Source organism: Ischnura elegans, chromosome 12 (genome assembly GCF_921293095.1).
Source record: "Ischnura elegans chromosome 12, ioIscEleg1.1, whole genome shotgun sequence".
NCBI classification, from domain to species: Eukaryota; Metazoa; Arthropoda; class Insecta; order Odonata; family Coenagrionidae; genus Ischnura; species Ischnura elegans.
Genome location: NC_060257.1, coordinates 23,113,544 through 23,140,041, shown reverse-complemented (window position 1 = coordinate 23,140,041; position 26,498 = coordinate 23,113,544).

Genomic DNA, 26,498 nt, shown 5'->3' with positions numbered 1-26,498 from the left:
TAAGAAAAGATTTTGTCGTGTTATTCTACCGTTTTTGCCAGACGTTTATAAAAAATAAACAATTATCCTAGTGGTGATGATTGAGGATCTGCATTGGTATCCCTTATAAGTCATGGAAGGTGAATGACTTCAGTACTCATTGTTCAAAACTTATTCTGAGGGGAGGAAAAAATGATTCGCGCTTCAGTCTTTCACCGCCTTAATACCTTTCCCGGAGTTAACATTGCTATCCCATATTATATACATGTTAAATTTCATCTCAAGATGTCTTCCTCCATGTTTAAAGGTTTGAGTTAATAAAACACGAAAGATAGGTGCATGGTTCAAATGGCTACGACAATGCAATCAAATAATAAAGCACTAATTTTTTCATTAGGTAATTCATAATCGACATGGATGTTTGAGTTATGGAAACTCACACTAAGTGCATCAGTAAGGTAATTTATAGCTAATTTATCTATAAACTAATTTTACGTTAATTCAACCAGGTTTCCTGCCACTTGCTACAATACATGACACCATTGATGTTTAAGTTATGGAAACTCACGATAAGTGGACCATTAAGTTAATGTATGGCTAATTTTTCTATAACGCTAATTTCACAGCTAATTCAACTAGGTTTCACCCCAATTACTACTATAAACGCAGATATTGATGTTAAAGTTACGGAAACTCACGCTAGGTGCTCCACACAGTTAATTTATTGCTAATTTATTTTTATTTTCCGACTATAAAAGTGAAGGCGGCATTGGATGTGTTTTCATATTCCTTTATTTTATTTCGGAGCTCCGAAAGTGTTTTGGACGTCTCCTCTTCACTCTTTGATGCTCCAGTGAGCTGGGTCGGATGTTCCCACCGAGTAGCAAGAGGTGAAGCATCTTGCGCTGACGCTGAGGTTATCTTTTTTTCTCAACCTTCCAAATATTTATTATTATTTTTCATTCCTCTCCACGAAGCAGATAAGTTGTCAGGCTACGTGGGCTACTAATCCCTCAACATACTGCAAAATTTCTTGAGGTTACTTAACAAATATTTTTTAATACTGTTTTACTTTATACACAGTGTGCGCAGTTTTTAGTAACGTATGATCATTTTAATGATATCTTGTATCATATTCAGGGTAATTTAAGTATACCGGGACGAGCAACGGTGATAAATTTTAAACCGTCACACGCAATGCGAAAATTCCAGAGAAAAAAATCATTGCTTTTCTATTTTCATTTCAAAGTTATCATCAAGATTTTTTCTTCGGAGCTTTCTCCCAATTTGTGCTTTATTGGTGGCCCCATGAATATTATCACTGTGACTAGACCCGGTATACTTAAACTAGTGATGAGAAAAAATCTCTTATTGTTAGAGTTCAAAGTTCAGGTTTTGTTCTCCGAATTTGGCGCAGTGAACTCGACTTGGACTGCTGGTAGCGTACTGTGCTCAGCAGTCCAGATCTTGCCCTGTATAGAGCACAGATTTTTACAGTTTGGAACGACGCCTTGGTTGCTTAACTGGCTAAAGCACTCGACCGGAAATCGGGGAATCCCTGTTCGAATCCCGGTCAAGGCGAATGATTTTCTTCTAGAATTTTCGCCCATATGTAGGGTACTGCATACCTTCTCTCTTCTGTATCTGAGGCAACACAGGTACGGATGAGGCAGAATTTATGGCTGGAGCGAGCACTGAGCGGGGAGGTGATGTAGAGAACAATGTTAGAGAATGTTGGGTAAACAAGAGAGATGAAGGAAGAGAATAGGATTTTTGAATAGAATGAAAGGGGGTAGCCCCGATTGTGAATTGATGAGGGAAATGCTTGAAGGAAGGGAAGGCTCCCAGAATACTTCTTGAATACTCTATGCAAACCTACCTAAATCGAATAGAATAATTTAAAAAAATATGCAGAGCTTTTCTGAATATGTCCATATTTTAAGACGCGGTTGGGAATAATCCATTTTTATTCTGGTTAATTTTTTATTTAAACCTTTGGTTAAAACCCTTAAGCATTGAACAAGTAAATAAACAAATCTGTCTGCTAATCTATCGAGAATTAATTTAAACTAATCCCCAAGAGCCATTTTCACGGTTTGTGGTAGTGTATTAATATTTTCTCAATGTACAGCGCGATCTCATCGATATAAGTAGCATGCTCGTTTTTATCGTTAAGGTTTTCCCTAATAAGTGAAGGGAAATACTTAGTAGATGCTACTCCTGTATTTATGGTGCAAACAATTTGGGCCTCCTGATGTAAGTAGCTGAGGAAGTTGGATTGCTATCATCTCTTATACTCGGGCCACAAGCATTCAAGTCTGTTATGGTTTAAGTCGGCCCTGGGTGTACATCTTTTTTCATTCTGGAGCACCCCGAGTGTTTGGACCGCTCCCCTTCACATTTGAATGCCCCAGAGAGCGAGGCGGGTGCACTCACCGTATTCCAAGAGTTGAAACAGCTTGACGATCTCTTTTTTCCTTACCCTCACCTAAAAATAAAAAAAATGAAACCGAAATTAGTTGTACATGAGAAAAAAATGTTCAACACTTTTCATGCCTCTCAGCGAAATATGAATGAAATGATTGAATGAAATATGTGGCTATGTTTCCGCAACAAAATATTTATTTTATGAGGCAACATGTTTCTCTGCAGTGAAGTATCATCAGGACTACCTTTGATCCTGCAGTCCTGTGACGCATGTTAATAAATAAATAAATTTACTCTTGTAAAACAGTGCGAAGTAATTCATTCAATTACTATAAAGGACTACCTCAAAGTGACGGCCTCCATCTCTTATGCCGATTTATATTTGTAGGTTTTTTTGTTTTCCGTAGTGGTCAAAAAACTAATCTTTTTTTTACTGATAATATTTAATTTTATCTGTCATTGCGGGGTGTCAATCGTATTTAATAAAGAAATAAGTTACGAATATTGAGTGGATAGGATAGATTTCAAACGCTTATTTAATTATATATTTAAAGTTTTTCTCTAACCTTCCTTCCGATCAGCGCATGTTATCTAGTCCAGAGGATTAACAGGAATTAGATCATAAATTATGCGTTTCCCTAACGCTTCAGCGAAATACGTAAAAATGAGGATTAATGTTAATCTTTGACCTATCATATAAAGGAAATAATTTTATTTTGATTGCCGGAAGATGATCATTTTTTTATTCTGACGGTTCAGTTTCCACTGTGTTATTTTTACACCTCGTATATATATATTGAATTTATGAAAAAAAAGAAATAGAATTATCCAAATGGTAATGCCGCTGATCTCATAACCTGGATAATGATGTCGCTGGCAGGCTTTTTTGTACTGTGAATTTTGAATATCGGACATATCCCTTATTACCCAAGAACGTAAGAACTGCAGGAAGATCTGCAATTTTCGATGCGCCTATATTCTAATTCTAACTCAACCGATTTATATTTCTCTCAATATCTCCACGGGTTCTCCACCAGGAAAGTTATAAGGCAACCACCGGCGTTTTGACGCCTAACTGTGGCATCGTCCACACTCTTAGCCCTAAGGACGATGCCAAAATTAATTGGCATCAAAACCCCGGCAGCTGCCGTCACACTTACCCGTATGACTACCCTAGAAGACGTCATCAGCATCGTATAAAAACACCAGATATTTAAAAAAAAATTTCACTTAGAACATTCCGATTTCATGTGCTCCCTCTATAACTAATATCTCCCGAAAATCCCTTATCCCCAATGTTACCATTTTAAGTAATCATTTATTACAATTTTCATAAATTTTTAATTTGCTTGTATTTTTTTTATGTTTATATTTGCTCTAGAGGATGTATCGGGATGAAACGATAGGTAGAAATTAGAGGTGGGTTAAACTGTTCATTTTTATGAACCGTTCACTTTGATCCTGTTCAGTAAAAAGAACAGTTCAAAATATCGGTTCATAGTGAACAGGTAGGGTCATTCGGTAGAAAATATTGTTTATCATGCGTTTAAAGTACATGAACGCTTAGTGTGGTGTGCAATTAATAGGTTATTACAAGCTTGCCAAAGTTTGCAGATACAAACAAGTAATTTGATGTAATTTGGAGCCAAATATGTGTTTCCCACTATCATCAGTTGAGAACTCTTAAGCGACGCAGGGTAAAATATAGATTAAACCAGTTAAAAGTAAATATCTGTACGACCAACCTAAGAAAAACATAAATAGTGGATACAATGAACAAATTTTATATTGTCATCATATACTCTTTTTTAGTTATAGACTTAGTTTTTGGCGCCTACGATGAAATTTTTTAAGTGCGATGTGATGTGAAATGTGGATGCATCTCCAAAAATATTGTTTAAAACGCGATTCATGAACTTAAGAAACGAGTTAGATGATGCACCTGAAAAAACTAAGTCCAAAGACTTTAATTGTTTCTTAAGTTCATGAATCGTGTTCTAAACAACATTTTTGGAGATGCATCCACATTGCACAATACAGCGCACTTAAAAAATTAAAATTTCATCGTAGGCGCCAAAAACGAAGTCCAAAGATCATCTTGGTGAGGGGACCGAAAAAAATGTTCCACAATCATGAGTTCAATCGTTTCCTAAGTTCATGAATCGCGTTTTAAACAATATTTTTGGAGATGCATCCACATTAAAAATTTTTATCGTAGGCGCCAAATAAGTCCAAATATCAACTTGGTAAAGGGACCGAAAAAAATGTTCCACAATCATGAGTTCAATCGTTTCCTAAGTTCATGAATCACGTTTTAAACAATATTTTTGGAGATGCATCCACATTAAAAAATTTTATCGTAGGCGCCAAATAAGTCCAAATATCAACTTGGTAAAGGGACCGAAAAAAATGTTCCACAATCATGAGTTCAATCGTTTCCTAAGTTCATGAATCACGTTTTAAACAATATTTTTGGAGTAGCATCCACAGATCGACAAATGTTCAAAATACGAAATCAAAATGAACGCGATATCCCAACTGAACGCCCCGAGGAAACTAATATTTGATCTAATATTTCAAACGGTTCGTAAGAACTGATATTTTAAATATCAGTTGAAATATTAGTTATTTCGAACGGTTCGAAAGAACTAATATTTTAAATATCAGTTCAAATATTAGTTATTTCGAATGGTTCGAAAGAACTAATATTTTAAATATCAGTTCAAATATTAGTTGGAACGAACCGTTCAGTGGCTATCGGAGGGGAATAGTAGAGAAAGAAGGGGAGGGGCTCGGTTGTCTACGACGCACTTCGGCGGCCTTGGATGGCCTCCCTCGTAACCGCCATCTGTTGCACCCACAACGCACTTGCTCGAGTAAGCTGCATTTCAAAATGCCTCTTGATGATCATACCTACTGTACCGAGTACGCCGCAATTGTGCAGTGCCGACATGAACAGTGAACAGGGTGTTTTAGAGAACGGTTCATTTTCGAACCGGTTCATTTCAGTGAACAGTTCGTTTTGGCAGTTCGGTTCTTTTTGACCCATCTCTAGTAGAAATCCCTTGTTACGTTCAAGATTCGTCTTAGATGCTTAGTTTTTTCTGACTTCTTTAACAACTTGGAGACTCTCAACTTAAGATATTTAATGAATGAGAGTAAAAATTACCCAAGCGCTCTTTCCAGTTTTTAGGTCAAGAAACCCTCTTGCAGTAAGTTGATTTCGCAAACTTTTTCGCAGATTGAATCTATCATTGAGTAAGGACTCTGTCCCCTTGCGTCGTCACTGGCTGAAGTAAGGATTAACATCAAAACTTTTGGGTCAAAAGTTTGGATGCCTTCTTAAACTCAACTTCACTACTCTTGGCTACCCAAGAGTAGTGAAGTTGAAGTAAAGTGATTGACCGGTCTTGGTAACCAAGGAAAAATCTCAGCGTATACTTGGTCTCATCCAAACGGATTGCTTTTATTAATTTGATCAGCAGTGAGTTCAGATAGAAACTTGTACCATCCTGACCACTTTTAAATATTGTATTAGTTGTAAAAATTACCTTTGAAAAATTGTTGGTCAAGGAGAATTATTTTTGAAAACCCATGAATTTGATCAAAACCTATAAAAGGACACTTAAATGAAATTGAACTGGCCTAGGTGACGGTGAAGCTGTCACCTGTGTAAGGTAGTTTGGGTTAGTAAGGTTTGAGTACAGTGGTTTTTTTATTGGTTTCAAATTTATGCATTCTATGGCGATATAAGCCCTTTTTGTAAATCTAGGTCAACATAGGGGTCCTTGCGAAATTACGACCGGCCATCGAAAATCTATGCGATCATCAAGCCACCGCATTAACATTATGCATCATTGATGATTCCGACTCTCATGAATCAATGATAAATAATGGTTTAAAATGATTCTCAGCTTCCGCCAAAATTCATGGCATTATTATTTTGCGCATCAATTTTAAAATTCTTTCGCAAATGAAAATATTGCTTAATTAGTGCGCTTATATCTTATAAATAAAACCACAGCACTAATACACATTCGGTCATTTTCTAACCATAATTTTCACCCTCAATCAAAATTAAGGAATCAGAATTATTTGAAATAACTATTAGAAATTTCAGTCGTGAATGACAATATTGCTCAATTAGTGCGCTCATAAAATTAAAAAAATTCGCTAATAATTAGTAATAATAATAATTTGTTCACTCGTATCTGCTCAATGTGATCTGAAAGCATTCGCACTGATAAATTTATCGAATATTAGCTAAACAATAATATTGCTCTTACATCCAATATATTGCTGTCGCGAGAGATTTCAAAAACAACGCTCTTGTATTTTTAGCGGGAGAATAATTTCGATCAAAGTCGAGTACACCCCTTTCAAGCTCTTGGAGATTTCCCGCGAACAGGCTACGTCAACGGAAAACGTTCGCTAAATAATCAAATTGAAGTAGCGAATCGAGAAAAACAGGGTAACAAACAGCCATAGGCACTGCGTGTTGTGAGGGAAATTGCCCGCCAGTGCTGTCGTGTGTGGAGGAATCGGTAAAGGTCGACTCAGGGACCTTGTCCCCTCTTCCTACTCCCAAAGAACACCGCATTCTCATTTGAATGTCAGCGTGACATTTGGAAATCGAAGCAATCCATATGCGCCCTCCTAGGGTACGATGGCCCCTGGCCCAGATCACGTGACATCCCCGTCAGACTCTGCTAAGAAATCCTGCGGTAAAATTGAGATTATTGAGTCATTGAATGATAATGTAATACGAAAGCCAACTTGCTAATGCACTGTCGTTCATTTGTTCAGCATGATTCTCCATCACAAGTTATGGAATCAGAATTTTGTGTAACGATTTGAAATTTAAGTCGTGATTTTTAAAAATTTTTGTGCAGTAGTAAGGATATCAGGAAGAGAATTGCGTTAGCAAAGGACGCGTTCATGAACAGAGGGAGCTCATGAGAGGATCGTTATGTAAGAGTTTAAAGAAAAGGTTAGTAAAGAGTCTGATCTAGAGTGTAGGGCTATATGGTGTGGAAACGTGGACAGGAAGGAGGACGAGAGAAAGTGGAGGCATTCGAGATGTGGGTTTGGCGAATAATTGTGAAGGTTACGTGCATAGAGAGGAAGAGAAAAGACAAAGCGCTGGACATGTTGGTTGAGGAGAGGCAGCTTTTGTATGAGATACGTAGGAGACCGAAAGTAAGGATGGAGCGAGTACTTAGCGGGGAGGCTATGTTGAAAACGGTGTTAGAAGGAAGAATGTTAGGTAAATGAGGGGGAGAAGGAAGAGAATAGTATATCTAGATAGGGTGAAAGTGAGTAGGCTTTATTGTGAATTAAAGAGAGAAGTTCATGAAGGAAGGGGAGGCTCTCTAAATACCTCTTAAGTACTCCATGGAAACCTAACTTAATCAATAGAATACTTTAATGAAAAAAATAATTATTATATAAAATATAAAATGGTACAAATACAGCAAGACTGCAAATATAAATTGCTCTTATAAAACATAAAAACGAAACCAATAAGATAATTACAATTACAATTCAAACAGTAACACATCAAAACAACAAACCGATTACAGTGTTTACAACCTCAGTATTTAGAAAGTTATATATGTATAGTCATTAGGCGTTAAATGAGATGGTGCTAAGCGAATAAAAATATTAATTGATAACGAAAACGGATCAATGTCAATCGGGAAAGAGTTTATCAGTGGGAAAGTTGGTAGAATAGACAGCGATTAATTATAGATAGCCTGGGTATTGGCGTGAGGAGTAGGGAACTCGAGCGGGTGTGGCGGGAAGATACCTACTCTTATGTTGAAGAAGGAAACAATATCAGGATTGTCAAATTGGAAATGAGGGCATTTTAAATGAATTTTATGTCTGACTTAATTCGGGAGAGACTGGGGAGGGATACAGAGGATAGAATGAAAATGTTAATTAATAGTTATAATAATATACTCAATTAATGCGATTACATCTGCTAAATGTGATATCTGAAAACCACTGCACTCATGCGTCATCGGTCATTTGCAATACATAAATTTCAACCTCCTCCAGAAGTTGTAGAATCAGAATTTTGTATAAAAATTAGAAATTTTAGCCAATAATAAGTCCCGCTATGTTAGGTCCCGAAACTAAGACTTCGCGAACCCGGGACCGTCATAAAGGGGGAGTGTTAAGAAAATATACATCTTCGGCGTTCGTTCTCCTGCGTTGGAAAATCTCCGACGAAAATTTGCGGTCTTCGTCTCCCGGGTCAAGAAACGTCCTGCCGCATATTTTGGTCGTTAGTAACGAAAGGATTGGGAATTTCACCCTCGAACGTGAATGCAGTAATTCTGAAAAAGTTTACACATGATCCCGCATCTCCATCAAGACGACGGAGCCTTGAGAAGCCACTGCTTGTAACATAAAAGACACTTTGGTATTTTCTGGAGAAGATGTTCCTAGAACGTGTTCCTGCAGGTATCTTTGATGCCAACTTTCCATAGGAGATCAGGGCAGTCTATCGTACCATTCACTGCTTTAAATAAAAACATGAGGTCAGATATATCACGGCTGTTCTTCAGATAAAAAAAGATATTTTATATGGGCCACAAGGAATTGTTTTGGCGACACCGGACTGTATGGCTTTAGAATGAAAACATTTTTGGAAATATAAAAAGAGTCGTCCCTTTGTAATAAACCTTTCCTCGATGCGTCTGTATTTCTGCCCAGACAGATTGTAACGCCGCTATTCGAAATGTCACAGCGCCAGAGATAAATCCAGGTCGTGATTTCCAACGACCAGCTGCGATGGGCCGCAGAAAGGTCTTGGAAATGCGTTGGCTGTACATTATTCATCGGGATCGACTCTTCGTTCCTTTTCACGGTTTTCGGCAATATTGATTGTCCGCGGCAGAAAACCAGTTCGCGAATGAATTTGAATTGGAGTACGATAGCTTGCAACTTCAAGTGAAATTCTAAAACATCAATAAATTTAAACATAGCACATATGGGTTACTGAAATATGCCTCATTATCTTCATATTGAATTCCTTTTGGTTATATTCATGTATGGGTAGCCTAATTATTATTTTTATTATTATTTTTATTGATGCATATGTGTATAAATGGTTAAATGAGTTTTGAATTGCAATAAATCACAATGTTATCCTAATGTTTTTTTGGAAAAAATAGATGTATTGTTTGTTTGACACTTTTGTCATAATGAATAATCATCTTAGATTCTTGTAACTAATCTGTTATATCACAGTTGATTTCTTCTTATCGCGCTATCGCCGTGATTTTATAGGAGCAGGTAAAATATTGATTACTGGGTGATTTTTTTTTTAATTTTGGCATCAAAACTTATGTAATGCTTACTGTATCACATGAAATAGTGATAAAAATAAAGTGAGGGCACGTCACAAGACTACTCATTTTTTGTTATTACTGAATCATGACTGTAATTGAAGTAAAATGGTAACTGTTACATGGAAATAGTACAATGACTTGCTAAAATCGATGGAAAAATGTTTTACTCAGAAAAATTGATCTTATAACACGGCAAAAGATATAAGGGAGAGATTTTTGGAGTATGGTGTTACAGAAAAATTCTGAAAATACCCTGGGTGGTTACTCTCACGAACGAGGAGGTAATTTTAAGGATAGGGACGCCCATAGGACAGTGTCTAATTGAAATGCTAAATAAGGGAAAGAACACCTGGGCATACCCTGGCTTAAAATCTTGGTCTTAACCATTTTTGAAGGTACATTATGAGAAAAAAACATTGGGGCTGACCAAGACTGGACTTCATGGGACACTTGGTGAAGGACCTTGGATACCAATCGTAAAGAAAATTGAAATGATTGGCCCGTGACCGGATTAACCCTTAATAACCCAATAATTTTGCTTCTATGCAGCATAAAAAATGTTTAAACTTTCAGCTCTATTCAGGAAATAGCTAAAATACCCATTATTTTGTAGTGTAAATTTTAATGATGAAATAGTCAGCTGCCACGATAATTATCATTGAGTGTAAAATTTTTAAGTTTTCAAAATGAAAAGTCTTGAAATTCGATTTCTCCCAGAATCAGTGGAAGGCTATTGCAGACCACTCACAGGATTATTACCCTAATAGAAGATGAGCAGAAATATCATGTGTATTAAAAATATAACTCAATATTATTTATTATTATCTCTTGGCATGGGTATACAAAAAATGACTCCGTTTACCTTAACATTCAAGCCCCTCAGTTTAACTGTTCTAGACGAGATTCAAAGCTAAAAGCCAAACTTATCTGCAGGAAAGAACTTAAACGAGGAAAAGTCAAAAGGGCATTCATTATGTAGAGCACGTGCACTTTTATCTTGAACTTATGGAAGTGCCTTTGTGACTAATTAATTAAGGGAAAGGGAGAAATGCTACCTTTTACTTTAAGCCACATTATAAATGAATTTTTTCACCTAGAGCACGTCTAAAGGTTAATAAGCGAGGATTAATAATGAACTTTGGTCATTATATGCCAAAATTATTTTATGCGAATTCTTGTCTGTCATATTCAGTTCTAGATCGTGCAAAAAATTCAGTTTATTCACTTTATTCATTTTTCTTTTCTCCTTTCCTTATCTAGTCAAAATATATTTTCGTTCTTTGATGCGAGTTGAAAATAATGAAAGAATTCGAGTTATAACAATTCATTCGCTAAGAATTTTTTTTTACACCTTTGCTTTGCCATTCCAGTAAGCAATTTTTAATACTATAGCTAAAAATATTACTATCTCGTAATCGGGAAGGTGTTAATGGATTCAGTTCTGCGGAAACCTATGCTGTCATCAATCAATGGGAATATTTTTTTGGTGTACCTATTTTACAAGGTACCCTCTTTTTCACCACTATATCGCTAATTCTGGGGCTTTATCATTTTTACTGTGACAAAAGTCACATTTATAAAGTTGTTAATGCTGTAGTTTCTTATATAATACATACAATATAATACATACATCGTCATTCTCGATGGTGGTGTTCGAATAGATATTGCGGATGGTACGTTGGGATACTACTACTTAACCAACTGAACTGAGTCGATATCACAGATAAGATATTTTTTGAAGTCGATTTATATCTTGCGTCATAAATTATTACTCAAAACTTTGGAATATTAATTATTTAAGTATTGTAACCTTTGAAGAAGGCTTGCATGGAGAATTTTGCGAATCACTTGACCCTCTTCCACATTTAATCATCCATTCCTTTCAATACCTGGATTACTCCATTTCTTTTTGTCAGAGAATCTTATGCTCTTCCTTCATCTACCTCGCTTTCCTAGCATTCTACTTTTGGACGCTGTTTTTAACATCGCCTTCTACCTTCTAATGTTGTTTTTAACATCAGATACAACCTTAAGTTTTGGTTTCATGTATGCGCAATGGAAAATGGACGCATCAGTAAGGATATCAAGAAGAGATTGCGTTCGCAAAGAAGAAATTCATGCAAAGGAAGGAGTTGATGAGCGAACTTTAGGGCAGTGTGTTGAAAAGACTAGTGAAGAATCGTCGTAGGGCTCTACGGTGCAAAACATGAATGCTTTGGAAAGAATACGGGAAGACACTGAGGGCCTTAGAGATGTGGGTGTGGAGAAGAATGGAGAAGGTGAAGTGGATGGATAGGAAAGGGAAGAGAGAAGTGGTGGGTTAATGGTGAAGAAGTGGTGAAATAGAACATGGTGGAGGAGGAGATTTCTAAAAGGGCTGCGACGGATACACAGGTTTGGAAGTAGGGAGTACTGAGTGGGGAGGGAATGTTCAAAATAGCGCTAGAAGGTAGAATATCAGGAAAGCGAGGTAGGGGAAGGAAGAGCATAGGATTATCTGGCAAAATAATGAAGTAATCTGGGTGTTGGAAGGAATGGATGTTTATATTGGAATGGGGCCAAGTAATTTGCAAAATTCTCCATGCAACCCATCTTAAACGGGTACAATACTTAAATAATTAATATTCCAAAGTTTCGAGTTATAAATTATGACGCAAGATATAAAGCAACTTGACAAAAATCTCATCTGTGATATCGAATCCTTTTCCGGTAGGGGAATTTGAATGAGAAAGAGGGTCGGTTAATTCGCAAAATTGTCCACGCAAACCTACCAAATTATCAAATTGAAGATTAATCAAATAATCAATGCGTCAAAATTTCTAAATATAGATTGAAATATTGTGACGCAAGATGTAAATTGACTTGGAATAAATCTGTAATCCCTCGCCGGCCTCAGTGGCGGCGGGGTAACGTCTTCGCCTGCTAAACTAGAGGTCGCGAGTTCGAGTCCCGCCTGGGTAGGTTTCCTCTGTCCAGGACATGATTGTTCGTGAACTTTTACTTGATAAATTTGTTGAAAACCCCGATGTGAAATGGCCAAAATGAGCTGTATCCATTGGTTTGAGAATAAAATAAAAAATATCGATATGGATTGGTACCTTTTCTATAAGTGGAATTTGCATGGTGAAGAGGGCCGGGTAGTTCGCAAAATTCTCCATGCACACCCACTTGAATGGGTAGAATACACAAATTATTATTAATCCAAAATATAGGATACAAGTTTTGACATAAGGGGTAAAAAGACTTGGGAAAATACTTATTTGTGAAATGGATGCGGATTGACACCTTTTCCCGGTTGTTAGCGTGAAAACGAGGCATCATTGCGAACGCCCTTTCCAAAAATAACAATCCAACCCATAAACGTATCCTTGGTTCTTCCGAGTAATCCCAGAGCAGACATCTAGGCGATTCACGTGACATTTGGCGGAAATGTCAAAAGAAAAACCCCTGGTGCGAATAAGTCACGCGGTGTTAATCTCTTCGCCGCTGCCTTCAAAGTCTTCTTCACTGGCTTGAATCAGTGGGATAATTCGCTGGTGGCTTTTTTTCCATGTTATTTTACCGCCGATTCTCATTTGCTTCTATTCCGAGGGGAATCGGTTCTCAGAAATCCGAGTAGATTATGTGAAGGTCATCGCGAATTTCCACTCCCACAGCGTCCACTGTTTTATATGCGATGAGTTAAAGGTTAGATTTTTGAAAATTACCTCAGGATTTCCTTTGAGGTAATTTTTTTAGATAACAATCTTTTTTTGCGATTTGTAATTTTATTATTGTTTCATATAAGAAATTTATAAAAAAAATAAAAGGGTTTTATTACAAATAATGGAGAATTTTCTAATTAAATATATCAATTCAAGAATGCATAACCATTTTGGGGTCAATCATGAAGAGACTTAAAAGTTGCCTTTTTTTGCCTTATCACTTTTGAACTTTTGTAGCTGAAAATGTTAACCGTCGAATTGGCCTCGAAATTTAGGATGGAATTGTAAAAATTTGGTCCTTCACCCTGCACCCTTATTCTCATTTTTTTCTCACAAACAGAAATCTTTTTAACACAAAATGTTCACATATTCTTGACTATGTTTTTTGACATTTCGCAAATAGTGTATATTGTACATCTTTTGTATTGTAAAGGTTTATATACCATTTTTTAATATGCTTGCATTGACGCTACCGAGGGGTTTGGTGGAAGAGGGGACATCTTAGTCTCAACCTCGCCCGAATAAAGGCATATTATTATTATTGTTATTATTACCCTCTAATTTTCTTCAGTTTTCACTGAGTTGTTTTAGTGTATAGAGCACGGGTTCTCACCAAGGTAACTCTTTACTGTTGATTTGCTTTGAGAAATTTTCTCGTGATATGATAGGTTGAAATTATTACAGCCTCTTGCAATTTGATGTATGTGTTTGGATGGAGGTTGAGTATTTTGAAACTGTTTTGTATTTGCTTTGGGATGATACCGGTAGCTGACTTGACAATCAGAGCTGTATAAACCTATTCCATATTCCATTTTCTTTTTATTTCGATGTCAATTCTTGGTACTTATTAATTTTTCCGGCTATTGTCTTTTCGATGTTATGCGACAGTGGCACAGCAATATCAACTATGTAGCAATTTCTATATTTCTTGTCAATCAACATTATATCTGGTCTATTATTAATTATAGTTTTATCTGTTTGGATTGGCAGATCGCAGTAAATTTTAAATGCGCTGTTTTCAAGCACTGTTTCGGGGTGGTTGTTATTATTATTACCATTATATGTATAGAATAGTATGTTATAATATATATAGTATACTGTGTTGTATTTTGCATGTAACATGACATTAGCTTTCACTCAGTAGCTTTTCGCAGGTTTTCCACGGCCCCCTTCTTGTGTGGGCGTTTTCCTGCAGTGGGTTTTATCGCTGAAGGATATTATACCCTTATCCTCATGTTTTTTTCCACAAACAGAAATCTTTTTTACACACAATTTTCACATATAGTTGGTTATATTTTTGACATGTCACAAACAGTGTAAATTGTATATTCTTTGTATTGTGCACGTTTGGCTAACATTTTTTAATATGCTTGCATTGACGTTATCGAGGGGTTAGGTGGAAGAGGGGACTTTTTAGTCTCAACCTCGCCCGAGTAAAGGCATTTTATTATTATTAAAAAGTCATCCCGAGATAGCAAGGGAGACAGATGTTGCGCCCTCTTCCATCAGCTACGGATGACAAACGCGAATCGACAGCGCTCGTTCAAGTTTGATCAGGGCGTATCTGGTGACGGTGGTGTACATTCACGTCAAATGCAGTGCGGCAGCGCGTGTTCGTCACGTATACGCGGAGAGCGATCGTGGATGCGTCGACGGCTTCACGTATGCACGAGTGAATGTGCGAAGAATCCACACGCGGAGCACTCTCGCAAACGAAATGCGACCTTACAGTCCGCTGTGGTTTTGGTTTCGCCAGAGCTGAATCGATCCTCCTTCACCTTTGCGGTTCTGTGCGGCGCTACTCAAATCCAATTCCCTTTTCCCGACGACTTGTCCATGTTGAATTCAATGGGAACCCATTTAAGGAGTTCCGAGAACATGGAGGTGAAGCGTACGGGGAATGCGTAGAGGAGGTCAATTCTATCCCAGAGAAAGCTGATTTCTTTCGCCGATTTGGTCGCATTTTGATCAGGGATGGCAAATGAAACGAAACGAGAGTCAAAACCGGTAAAATTTCAATAGTTTCATTCCCGGGAGCAAATGTAGTCACGAAACGAAATGGATTTAAACCCGGGGAGCTAAACTCAGGGTCGAAACGAAATCGGAGTCAAAAATACTTGGGGTCCATAGGCGGATCTAAGGGATGGGGGAGGGGGGGGGGGGTCGGGGGCATGTGCCACCTCCAGACCCTTTAAAAATATGCAAAATTTTTAATACGGTCCCATTACCATTGCGTTCGTTTTGTAATACTAGCGCCTGGTAGCGTCTGGTAGCGCCGCAAGCGGCGATTTTGATATCTGATTTTTATGCGCGCGGAGCGACAACAATAGGGTAGTTTCCTTCATCAAAGAAAACGAAAGCCTTGATTGTGATTTCTTACCCAACATTAGTGTATTCATAATATACAAATTATTTGGTTTTATAAATCCCTGTTTAGACGAATTGCAACGGTCAATTTTAACCTCATTTGAAAAAGGCTAGATTGGCGCCCATGCGATTCCACTCCACGTGACGTCACAGGGACCTAGTTTCTATACGAGTAGATAGCAGTTTTTCATCGCCTGAGATTACCAATGCATGCATGAGGCACAGAGCTCAGGGAAACATGTCTTAATAATCACCTATAAAACTACATATGGTCGGAGAGTTTCCTTCGTTTGATAGGGGAATAGTAATCCTTTTTTAAGCCAAGCGCTACCTGCTAGCAGGGTACTCAGCTACGTGCTAGCATCCTGCGTCGTATCAGCGCTCAAGCCTCGCCCCAAAGTTACCTCACACGCCGACAGCTGGAACCAGAAATACGTCACACGGACTTTTTCCCATCATTCCTACTTAGCCGTCGCGTTTTCGCGCGAATGAAATTTTTCACTCTTCGTTTAATCGCGAAAAATAGATATCGTCATTCGAAAATCTAAGAGCGTGAAATGCGCACTCCAGGAGTAATAATCTTTCGATTTAGACAATAAAAAATAGTAGGAAACCAGTCTATTCTTGCGGCGGTAATCCTCTAGTGTAATATTCGTGATAAAGTGCGTGGTGGATACAAAAAGTAGGCCCTTATTCCTTCCTTAACGTCTTGATTTTGCTGTCACTTCGATCCTTTTGGATTATGTTTTGCAAAAGTCCGAAGTGCGGCCCGGCAGTAGTGGTTCATTTATTACCTAACTATTTTCAATAGAGGAGGAGCGTTCGCGAGGAATATCAATGAGTTTACTTAGTGGAAGGATCACATTATCATGAATATGAATTCCGCTTTTTATTTATCATAAAGGTAATCTACCTATTAAGGTACCTCCGAAACGGCTGAATCGATTCTCAGTTACTCTTTTAATCATGTGCGGCACTTCTTATGTTAAATTCAATTTTCTGGCGACTTACCGTGAGTAAACTGACTGACATTGCTTCTTTGAGTATGTCATTGGGTATCTTAATGTGATCATAAGAGAGGCTTTCATGAGTAAGTTCTCTGAATTATATTTTAAATATAACAGATTATCCGCCTGTTCAAGATGCTATTTTCCGATGACATAACAGTAAAAGCAGAGACATAAAGGGATCTGATGAAAATTCCAATAAATACGGAAAAATACTCAGAGAAATTAGTCATTCGCCTTGTTTGGGATTCGAATCCGGATTCATCCATAGTGCTTTAGCCAGTTGCTACCGAGGCGTCATTCTTAATGTGAATATTCCCGAGGCTAATGATTTTTTATCTGGGGATTTTCGCTCAGTTTGTGTATTGCGGGTGGCTCCGTTAAGTTATTACCGTGGCTAATCCCGGTATACTTAAATTAAAAATATGGAATATACTATAGCCATGCATTTGCCGAAAATCAATGGGAAGAATTCCAGGCTTTGGTTTTCTGCATAAGAGAAGAGGCTACTCGAAAAAGGAAACTAATAGCTCGAGGAGGTGTATTTCTGCCAACTGTGTAGCCGAATCTGCTGCGATGGGCGAAACGAGAAAGAAATAATCACAATAGTAGCCTAAGCGAAGACTTAATTCATCAAAAAGTTGAGTCTCCCTTCAGCTAAGAAGTATAGATGAGGAAGCAATTCATCAGGTATTACGTTTGGAGCATGCCTGGAATTAAATTTGCTATCATGGACTTCGTGAATGGTATTTCAGAAGATAACAGAACCATAAAGCTTTAGTATACAGCGCGCTGTAAAATAAAACAGCTTGAAGAAGGGGACGCTCTGCGTTGTTTGATTAACACCTTGTCATGTGTGTACAATGATATACACTTGTGTGCGGGAGAAGACTCCATCCTGTGGATCTGCTGCTTACGTTTTTTCTTCTCATGGGAGCAGGCTCGCGTCTTGTGCGAGATGACTCCATGATGCTTTTTTCATAGTTATCATGAGGTCTTTGGAAGCAAGGATAGCAATCGAAACTAAACGAAAGGCGAAACCAGTAAAATTTCAATAGTTTTGTTCCCGGGAGCGGAATGAAGAAACGAAACGATTTGAACCTAAACCCGGGGAGCCAAACTCAGGGTCGAAATGAAATCAGAGTCAAAACTACTTCGGGTCGAAACTAAACTAAAACTCTGGGAAGAAACGAAACACAGAGTATGCTTCGCACCAGATGGACCACGTGATTCACCTTCGAATTCTTAAGTTTCGACCCACTCACCGAGTACGAAGTATGGTTCAATGAATTAGAGTTTTGGCCTACCGTCATCAGATGCATGGGGCACTCATATTTTTACCACTAATAAGAGAAGGGTGAACGCAAACTGGCCATTCGATTTTTAAGCTCAACTTTTTAACTTCTCTACACGTATGTTAAACGTGAATGGTCGAAACTATTCCCTCTTATCCCCCTCCACTCAACTTCTGGGATCAAGACTTAATTATGAGCAGCGGAGTTTCGATTAATTTAATTTCGTTCCCGGGAGTAAAGTTTCTTCCCGGGTGGAAACTAAACTCCTTGGTGATTTTAATTTAGTTAGTGTTAGGCTACTGATCGAAGGGTCCTGGGTTCAATCCCGGGTTAAGCTTTTAACATATTATAATAAAAAATATGCTTCTACAAATAAAAGTATGTCACCGGTATTATTTTTCTCGCACTCATAATAATTGCGTTGATGCTACATATGCATTGAGATCTGCCCATACGGCCACCTTCGTTAGGGAATACGTTTCGCGTGTATGAAAAATTTAGTTTCCATGCAATGATGAAGAGAAATTAAAAACAAAGGAAAAAAATACGTTTTCTCATAGTAATTATCAAAAAGTTATTCACTGCCGAATATTCTTATTCCGTGGAATACGAAAGGAAAATAAACTAATCGTATATTCTACGTATCTAGAGACATTTCTACCCTGAATTGTATTAAATCCAACAGACAATTCCTGCAGTGCTAAGCTCCCTTCCCTTCTGCTGAATTTATGCTGGGGAATTCCTCCTCCGACTAAGACATTCCCTTTAAGTCATCGGCCTCTATTTATAGATTCTTTCATCCCTGAACTTAAGAATAAAAATATTTGGAGCGAACCTCATGTTATTTCCTCCGTTATTTCCTTAGTGAGCCCGTAACACCTAAAGCTAGCAATTTCAACGTCTACTATTTATCTGCTACCATTCATGTCATCTTAGTACGCATATTGTTACGGGCGTTTAGAGGACACATGCCTCCCTTTCGTTGACCAGAATTTTTATTTGAATTGTGAATACTTAATTATAACAAATTTGCCGATTAAAAAAAAGTACTATTCGTGAATTAACTCAAATGATAACTGTTTCTTTGAAATGCATGTTGTTCTTGTTTGGGAAATAAATAAAGTGGAACAAAACTAAATTTAATTTATTTTCATGAATGAAATCGATTAATTTTTTAAATAAAAAAATAAGTGATATAAAATTTTTCGGAATACAGCTCCAGCTACCTTTGGAATGGCTTGTTCTCAGAAATGGTATAAATTATAGAAGAAATACACCAACAATTTGTAGATAATTTTCAGATTTACAATTTCGATCTGAATACTTTTTATTGTATAACTATCATTTGGACAAAAAAATTCAAAAAACCTATTTTTGTGACCTTTGACTTTCAATAAAAGTTTTTGCACACACGGAATCGATGGGAACTTTTCAGTATTTCATAAGAGTGGTATTCCTAAAGTTTCTGTAAATTTTCAGCTTGTTAGTAACTTGTGTGAGGGTACCCCTTTTTTTTGGCTAATTTGACCGGGATATTTATTGACTTACTACCTTATCCATGTGAACGCTTCAGTTATTGTATTATTAACTGACTGGTTGGGGTGGAAATGGTTTCCTGGGACAATTTTAAACGCGCGCCAAACGACGAGAAATATAGGATCCGATTTCACCTTTTAAGTTTCGAGTTCATGACTCAGCGCAAAGATATTGTGCCGGCTACCATTCTGCTTCCCCACTCTTCTGTAACACATTTGTCTCCACCCTTAACCTCGTACATAGGGTCGCTAATTTTTTTCGACAAGGCGCTAACGAGCTTGTCTCGCGTCTGAGGATGAAGAGACATCCATCCCTCGGGCTATGTCGAGGAAAAGGTGTAAGGAGCGCAGAATGTCTCACACGACCAGGTCGTGTTCTTCACTCCAGACCACTCGTGGAATACCGTGGGTGCGAGTAGTAACATAGTAGGGGTCCCCGAAGATGTCGTATCACAGCGGTCGGGGAACTCATCTTCTCCTAACCCACGAGACTCGGATCAGAGGGGAGACGTACTCTTGGAGGCACAGGAAAGTAAGAACCTCATGCTTCCCTCAAAGACATCATTAGTCACGCACGGATGGGGGAAGAACAGAGAATTGAATTCGAAATTCGTCTGCGGGCTGCGAAATTCATCCTATATGTCTCCCTATATTTATCCAACGTAGTGATAGAACCTGAGATGGCAATCGAAACTAAATGAAAGCCAAAACCAGTAAAAATTCAATAGTTTCGCTCCCGGGAGCGAAATGTCGAAACGATACGAGATGGATTTAAACCCATGGAGCTAAACTCTGGGTCGAAACGATATCGGAGTCGAAACTACTTGGGGTCGAAACTAAAGTAAAAATCAAGGACGAAATGAAACACATAAAATGTTTCGCACCTGAGGGACTATGTGTTTCATCTTCGAACGGTTTAGTTTCGACCCACGCATTGAGTATGAAGTATGGTTGAATAGAGTAGAGGCTCGACCTATCGCCATTAGATGCATGGGTGCTCATATTTTGGCCAAAAACAGGAGAGCGATGAACGCAAACTCGCTATTCGATTTTTAGCTAAATGTTTAACCTCTCCAAATGGGTGTCACACGTAATGGGTCTAAACTATTCCCTCTTTTTTCCCTCCACTCAACTTTTGAAATCGAAAATTAACTATGAGCAGCGGAGTATCGATTTAGTTTCGCTTCCCGGGAGTAAAGTTTCGTCCCGGTTCGAAACTAAACTCCTTGGTGACTTTAATTTCGTGCGGGAGCGAAACTTAAACCAAGCCCCATATTTTCGTTCCACTCCGGGTCGAAACTAAACATTTTCGTTTTGTTTCCCTTGCCATCCCTGGATAGAACCCGAAATGCACAAATTGTGCGAAAATTCCATAAAGAAAAAAATCATTCACCTTGGCCAGGGTTCGAACCCGGATCTACCGAGTCGAGTACTTCAGCTACCGAGGCGCCTATCTCCTCTGTTGGAAGTTGTGGGCAATAGCTACCGGACGAGACAATTAGTCATAGAAATATTTTTTCCAGTGGTTTCCCGTTTTAACACGTCGAATATTCAGAAGCCAATTTTTCTCCATAATTGCTTGTGTCTTTAACATTTAATAATAATTTTATTCCACTCACATAGCGAAAAGCAATGATTTAACAGAGTATGTAACATAGCAAAAAATGTTTTGCATTCTAACAATATTTTTTTAAATGCGTTTTTTTAAACATTAAAGGCACACTGTTTATTAATTTAACATTATTGGCGAGATAAGCCACTGTCGGCTTATCAGCAGGTGCCATTTATGATTTATCCGTAGAGTTATTTCTCTAGCATCTAGGGCATAGTTATTTATATAGTATAATATCTCTAACAAAATTATTTATGTGCATAGCAATCATTGCTTTTCCCTCTCTTAACCTCCCTTATAGATTCCAGTTTTTTTTAAACCAACACTAATCTTATTGAATAATTTGGGAATATGAAAACTTAATTGCCTACAGATCTTGTGTGTGTAATATCTGAGTTGGGAGTACAATATTTTGATAGTAAGCTCTTTTTTTTTGTATAGATCACTAAAATAATCTTCAATAATTACAAAAAGTCTGTTCGGCTACAAAGTTGTAATTTGGAAATTTTATTTACAATACTGACGTGTTTTCGAATTTTACTATCGTCTTTTGGGAAACGATTTTGTATCGTTCACGTAACTTTTGCACCCGACCTTTTTCGTATGTGGGTTCCTGCACACCGCAGTTATCTCTGCGCGTGAATTACACGGAAGAGCAAAGCTTATAAAAACTAAATATTGTGTGATATATTATTCAACAAAAAAATATTGTAGGCGTGTTTGCAACACCCGGGGCAGTATACTTGATCTTGTACTTGTTGTAACCCTCACAGGACCCACCTTGGGTCCTGATACTCTGGCTTCAGATATCCAGAGTATTTTCCGGACATTATTTTTCTTCACCCTGTATATAACTGTAATTAGATAAAGCAAATAAAAATACCCATGAGATAGGAGGTTTCAACCCAGGCGGGACTAGAACCCGCGATCTTCAGGCGTCATAAAAGTAATTTTGGTTCCTATTGGTCCCAGCAATCTAGGGCCAAAATTTCAACAATTATTTTCCTCCCTTTATAATGTCCATAATTGGGGGCATTTTTGATCATTAAAGGCAACGATGGTGTTATATTTCTGAACTGGTATGGTATGTTATTTGGAGGAGGCGACCGACAGCTGAGGTCATTTGCGCCATGAGGGAAGGGTATGGAAGCATTGGTGGAGAGAAACCCGGCGTCGGGGTTAGCCTGCTCTTAACGAAAGTCGCCAACGGTTTAACGTCCCATCCGACGGACGGAATGTTGCGCTTGAAGTGTACTCCGCACAACACTCAGCAGGGATCGGACAGTTTCTGAAAATTCTCTGCCACTGCTGGGATTTGAACCCGAGCCCGCCCGCCGGGTGGGAAGCCAATACTCTAGCCACCACACCAATCCGATCCCCATATTTCTGATCTGTGTGAAACATCCCAGTGTCTCTTGAGGCCTTGGCTCTGCCGCGGTTCGAAGCACGCTAACACGTGGATCGTGGGCGCGAGCCGAGTCTACTGGTTAGATCACTTCCCACGCGGCCCGCTTCAGCGTACGGGCCATCAGGGTGGAGATAAACATGAGATGACGGGAAATAAAAAAAGGGAACCGTCGCGCCCTTGCTTGCTTGCCTGCTCGACAAGTGACGGATAAGAGGAGGGCAATAAAGATCAGAGGTTTTATATGACACCTCCACGGGCTGAGATTCTTCCGGTTCAAACACTACACTTGGGTGCCTTCTTTTTCATCATATATCTTTCCGAATAGTGATTTTTAAATTACACGTGCTATACACGGCCCAAGTCACGTACACATAGTGTAATTTCAAAGTTGATTTCCTTCAATATCGGACTTTAAGGTGGTATCCATTAATAACGTGAGGCTTTTAGGGGGTGAGGGGGTCAAGCCGATTCTCATCCAACCTCATGTGGGGGAAGATTGGGGATCCTGGCAAGTATCACGCAATTTTTTTCCGCAAGACACAGTGTAAAATTGCGAGAAAACTGGGATCAATTGAGCAAAAAGTGCTTCTCTATTAAAACATGACTAACTTCTATGCAATACAATTCTACAAGTTGTTTTCTTTGTAATGAATCCAGCGCAATTAAGCATAGATTAACGGATTTATGCTGAAAATACGCATTTGAACAATCCCAATTGAGATAAAAGGGAGGGGGCGAGACAACTCTCACGATATCTCTCTAATTATAATAAGGGAAAGGGGGGACCAACAATCGCCAAAATCACCTCACGCATGGAAACCCCTTATTCTCTGTAAGAATAATCCTGCCAAAGGTTTAATAAATTAACTCTGCTAGTGCTGCGGGCCGATGTATCGGCTTTTGCTTCTCGGCAAAAAAGTGCAACGAGCCGAAATATCGGTTTTGAGGGAGTTAATTGTTCAAATTATTAATACTCTTGAATGAAAAATAAGGATTAACCTCCTGAAATGTCACTCTTAGATACTGATAGTTCACTAATCATTCAGTAGGCAATATTCATTTTGTTTTAACATTAAAATTTTCTTTAAATTATAAACTAAATCATACTACCAAAAGTTCGTCAAATAATACACTAAAAAGTATGTCATTAGCTGTTTTTGAGGAATGTATGTCTTCAGCTGTTTTTGGGACCTAATTTTTTTCGTAACCTCCTGCGAAATCAGCAAAAATGTCTCGGCACTTTTAGCATACCTAATTAGTTCTTAGAAATCGGTTGGCCTTCAAAGGGTTTATTACGCAGCTGAAGTTTACTGAAAAGAATTGAATAAAAAAACAGTCTGTCAAAATACCAAAAAAATGATATATCAGGTATATTTTCTCGAAGATTTTATAATATATTTAAATACATTTGGCATTTTTCGCCAGTACCACTCCTGCATGCGGCACTAAGAGGTTTAAAAAATGCAGATTTATCGGTAATTTTTTTTCCGTTACGGTGAATAACTTTTTAGACTATATGGTTTAATTGTATTATTTTCTTGGAGTTATTTGTAATGCTCGGTGTATAAATATATTCTCGCTGCTTTCCTTTACGTAATGTTTCTTTATAAAAATTCAGAATATCTGCATAACCTATTTAAAACTAAGCCTAAAAATAAGTATGTACTATGACTACAAGATCAAATATTAACTTCATCTATTATCCCGTTCATCGCGCAACTTCTTACCAGAAGTCATTCCAGGTTGTAGCATCCAATCTCTGCTATAATCTACCTGATAATGTTAAAAATACTCGGTTTTTCTAATCGTTCAAGGCAAAAGTTCATAGCTTCTTACTTACTGCCCCATAATAACTTAGGTATTGGTTAATTGAAGAAAAATGTGTATCTCTTATATTTCTTTGGGTGTTTGTTCTTTTCATCATGCTACTTATTGCTATTCCTAAAACCTCTTACGCGTTGGTTCTGTGATTTGTCACTGGAGCATTGTGTATCATATGTTTTTCTTTGTGTAATGTTGTTGTTGCTGTAGTGTAGTGATGATGTGATTTCTTTGTAAAATGGAACAATTTTGTTATATTTTCGTGTTAGTTTATCGCTCACAATGAGTAAGTTGAGCTGATTTAATAATTTTATGTTTAATTAATTCTATGTTTAAATCTACGCTATAAATTTGTATAAGTAAATTGTATTTGTTCTTAGAGGAGAAGAGTCCTAGAACTTTAAAAATCTTTTCTAAATCCAGTGGCCATATTTTCTTCTTTGAGCTACGTGAAATTCTCGGCTTAAGTTGCCATATTCTACAGATATTTAAGATTTAATTTCTTTTCACGCCGGAATCTATTCTTTGTGACGATATTTCCCTCAAAGTTTCAATTGCACCCAAAAAACAAAGTAATCGTTTAACGAGATCTTAGAGCGAGTAGCTATCAACAATACGATGGCGCATTATCATTCATTTTGAGATAAATTCTTTCAGACAATTATAATAGCTCATTTTTGTCCAACCTTATTTTATTGAATGTTCTTAAAACTCCAGCGTATTAAGAGACATATTAATCGGTAATATTTTTCCGTTACAGTGAATAAATTTTTAGTTTATAATGGTGAATTGTATTTTCTACTTGAAGCTTTGAGTAATATTCGCTGTAAGTGGCCATTCTTTCTTGTTATGTGAAATTCTCGGCGTAAGTTGCAATATCGTGTAGATACATTACAGATGGAATTTCTTCTGCGCCAAAATCTATCCTTTGTGAGATTTTTTCGCAATTTCTTTCCACGCCAGAATCTATCCTTTGTGAGAATTGTTCGCTCAAAGTTTCAATATGTCCTAAAAAACAAAATAATCGTTAATTTTTTTCGCATTTTGCATAGCTCTGGAGTGATATTCAATATTCGGCAGAGCTACTCATGGAACGAACGTGATATAAGGATTCATTCTTGGGCCAAGAAACGTATCTGGTCTTGAATATTACAGGCATGTTCCTAATAATGCGAGAACGTGGACTGACGGTATTAGCAGAAATAAAAGTCGACACAAAAACTGATTAAAGACTTTTAAAGTTTTTCTAAGACCATTGATTGCTAAATAAAAAAATCTAGGGTAAATTTCCACGTATTTCTCATATTAAGCATTAGAATTTCTCATATCATGCTGACGACTTTTTTATAGATTTGCTGAAATTCGCCAAGGCCTAAAACTTGAGAGGCGAAATAATGCATCAGAATTTGGGAAAAAAATACTCGAAAATTTACCCAAAAAATATTTTTTTTGTAAAAATCGATCTGATATTGCCACATATGGTGGAATAAAGTAATGAATATGATCCTCAAAATCGGCGAATCGATATCGGGGGCTGTGACACCTGGTTACGTTTTCACGACGGATTTTGACCGCTGGTAAAAAAAAAATAAATAAAACACTTGCCTCGCCCGAACGGATCGGAAGTGATGTTGAGCGAGTGGATTGCCTTTAGCGCTCAGTTCAGCACCTCGTAAAGGCTGATTTCGCTTTTGAAGTGATCGCTTCTTTTCCTTCCTCCTCCATGCTTATCCCAGCTCTCTTCGGCTCCAATATATCTGCCGCGATAAGGGAGTGGTCCACCATTCTGACGCCCACCACTAAAAATCAGACCATCCCAGCCTAGCCGCCGCCACTCTATTGAATCCCCTGGGTCCGGTGCGGCGACTCCGGGGCCTAATTAACCCGGAGTCCGCTTTGATGTCCTGACAGCCTACGGGACCGTCATTAAAGGCCGCAACGAATGGGAAACTAGAAGGGAGTGACCTTTTCCGATTCGGTTG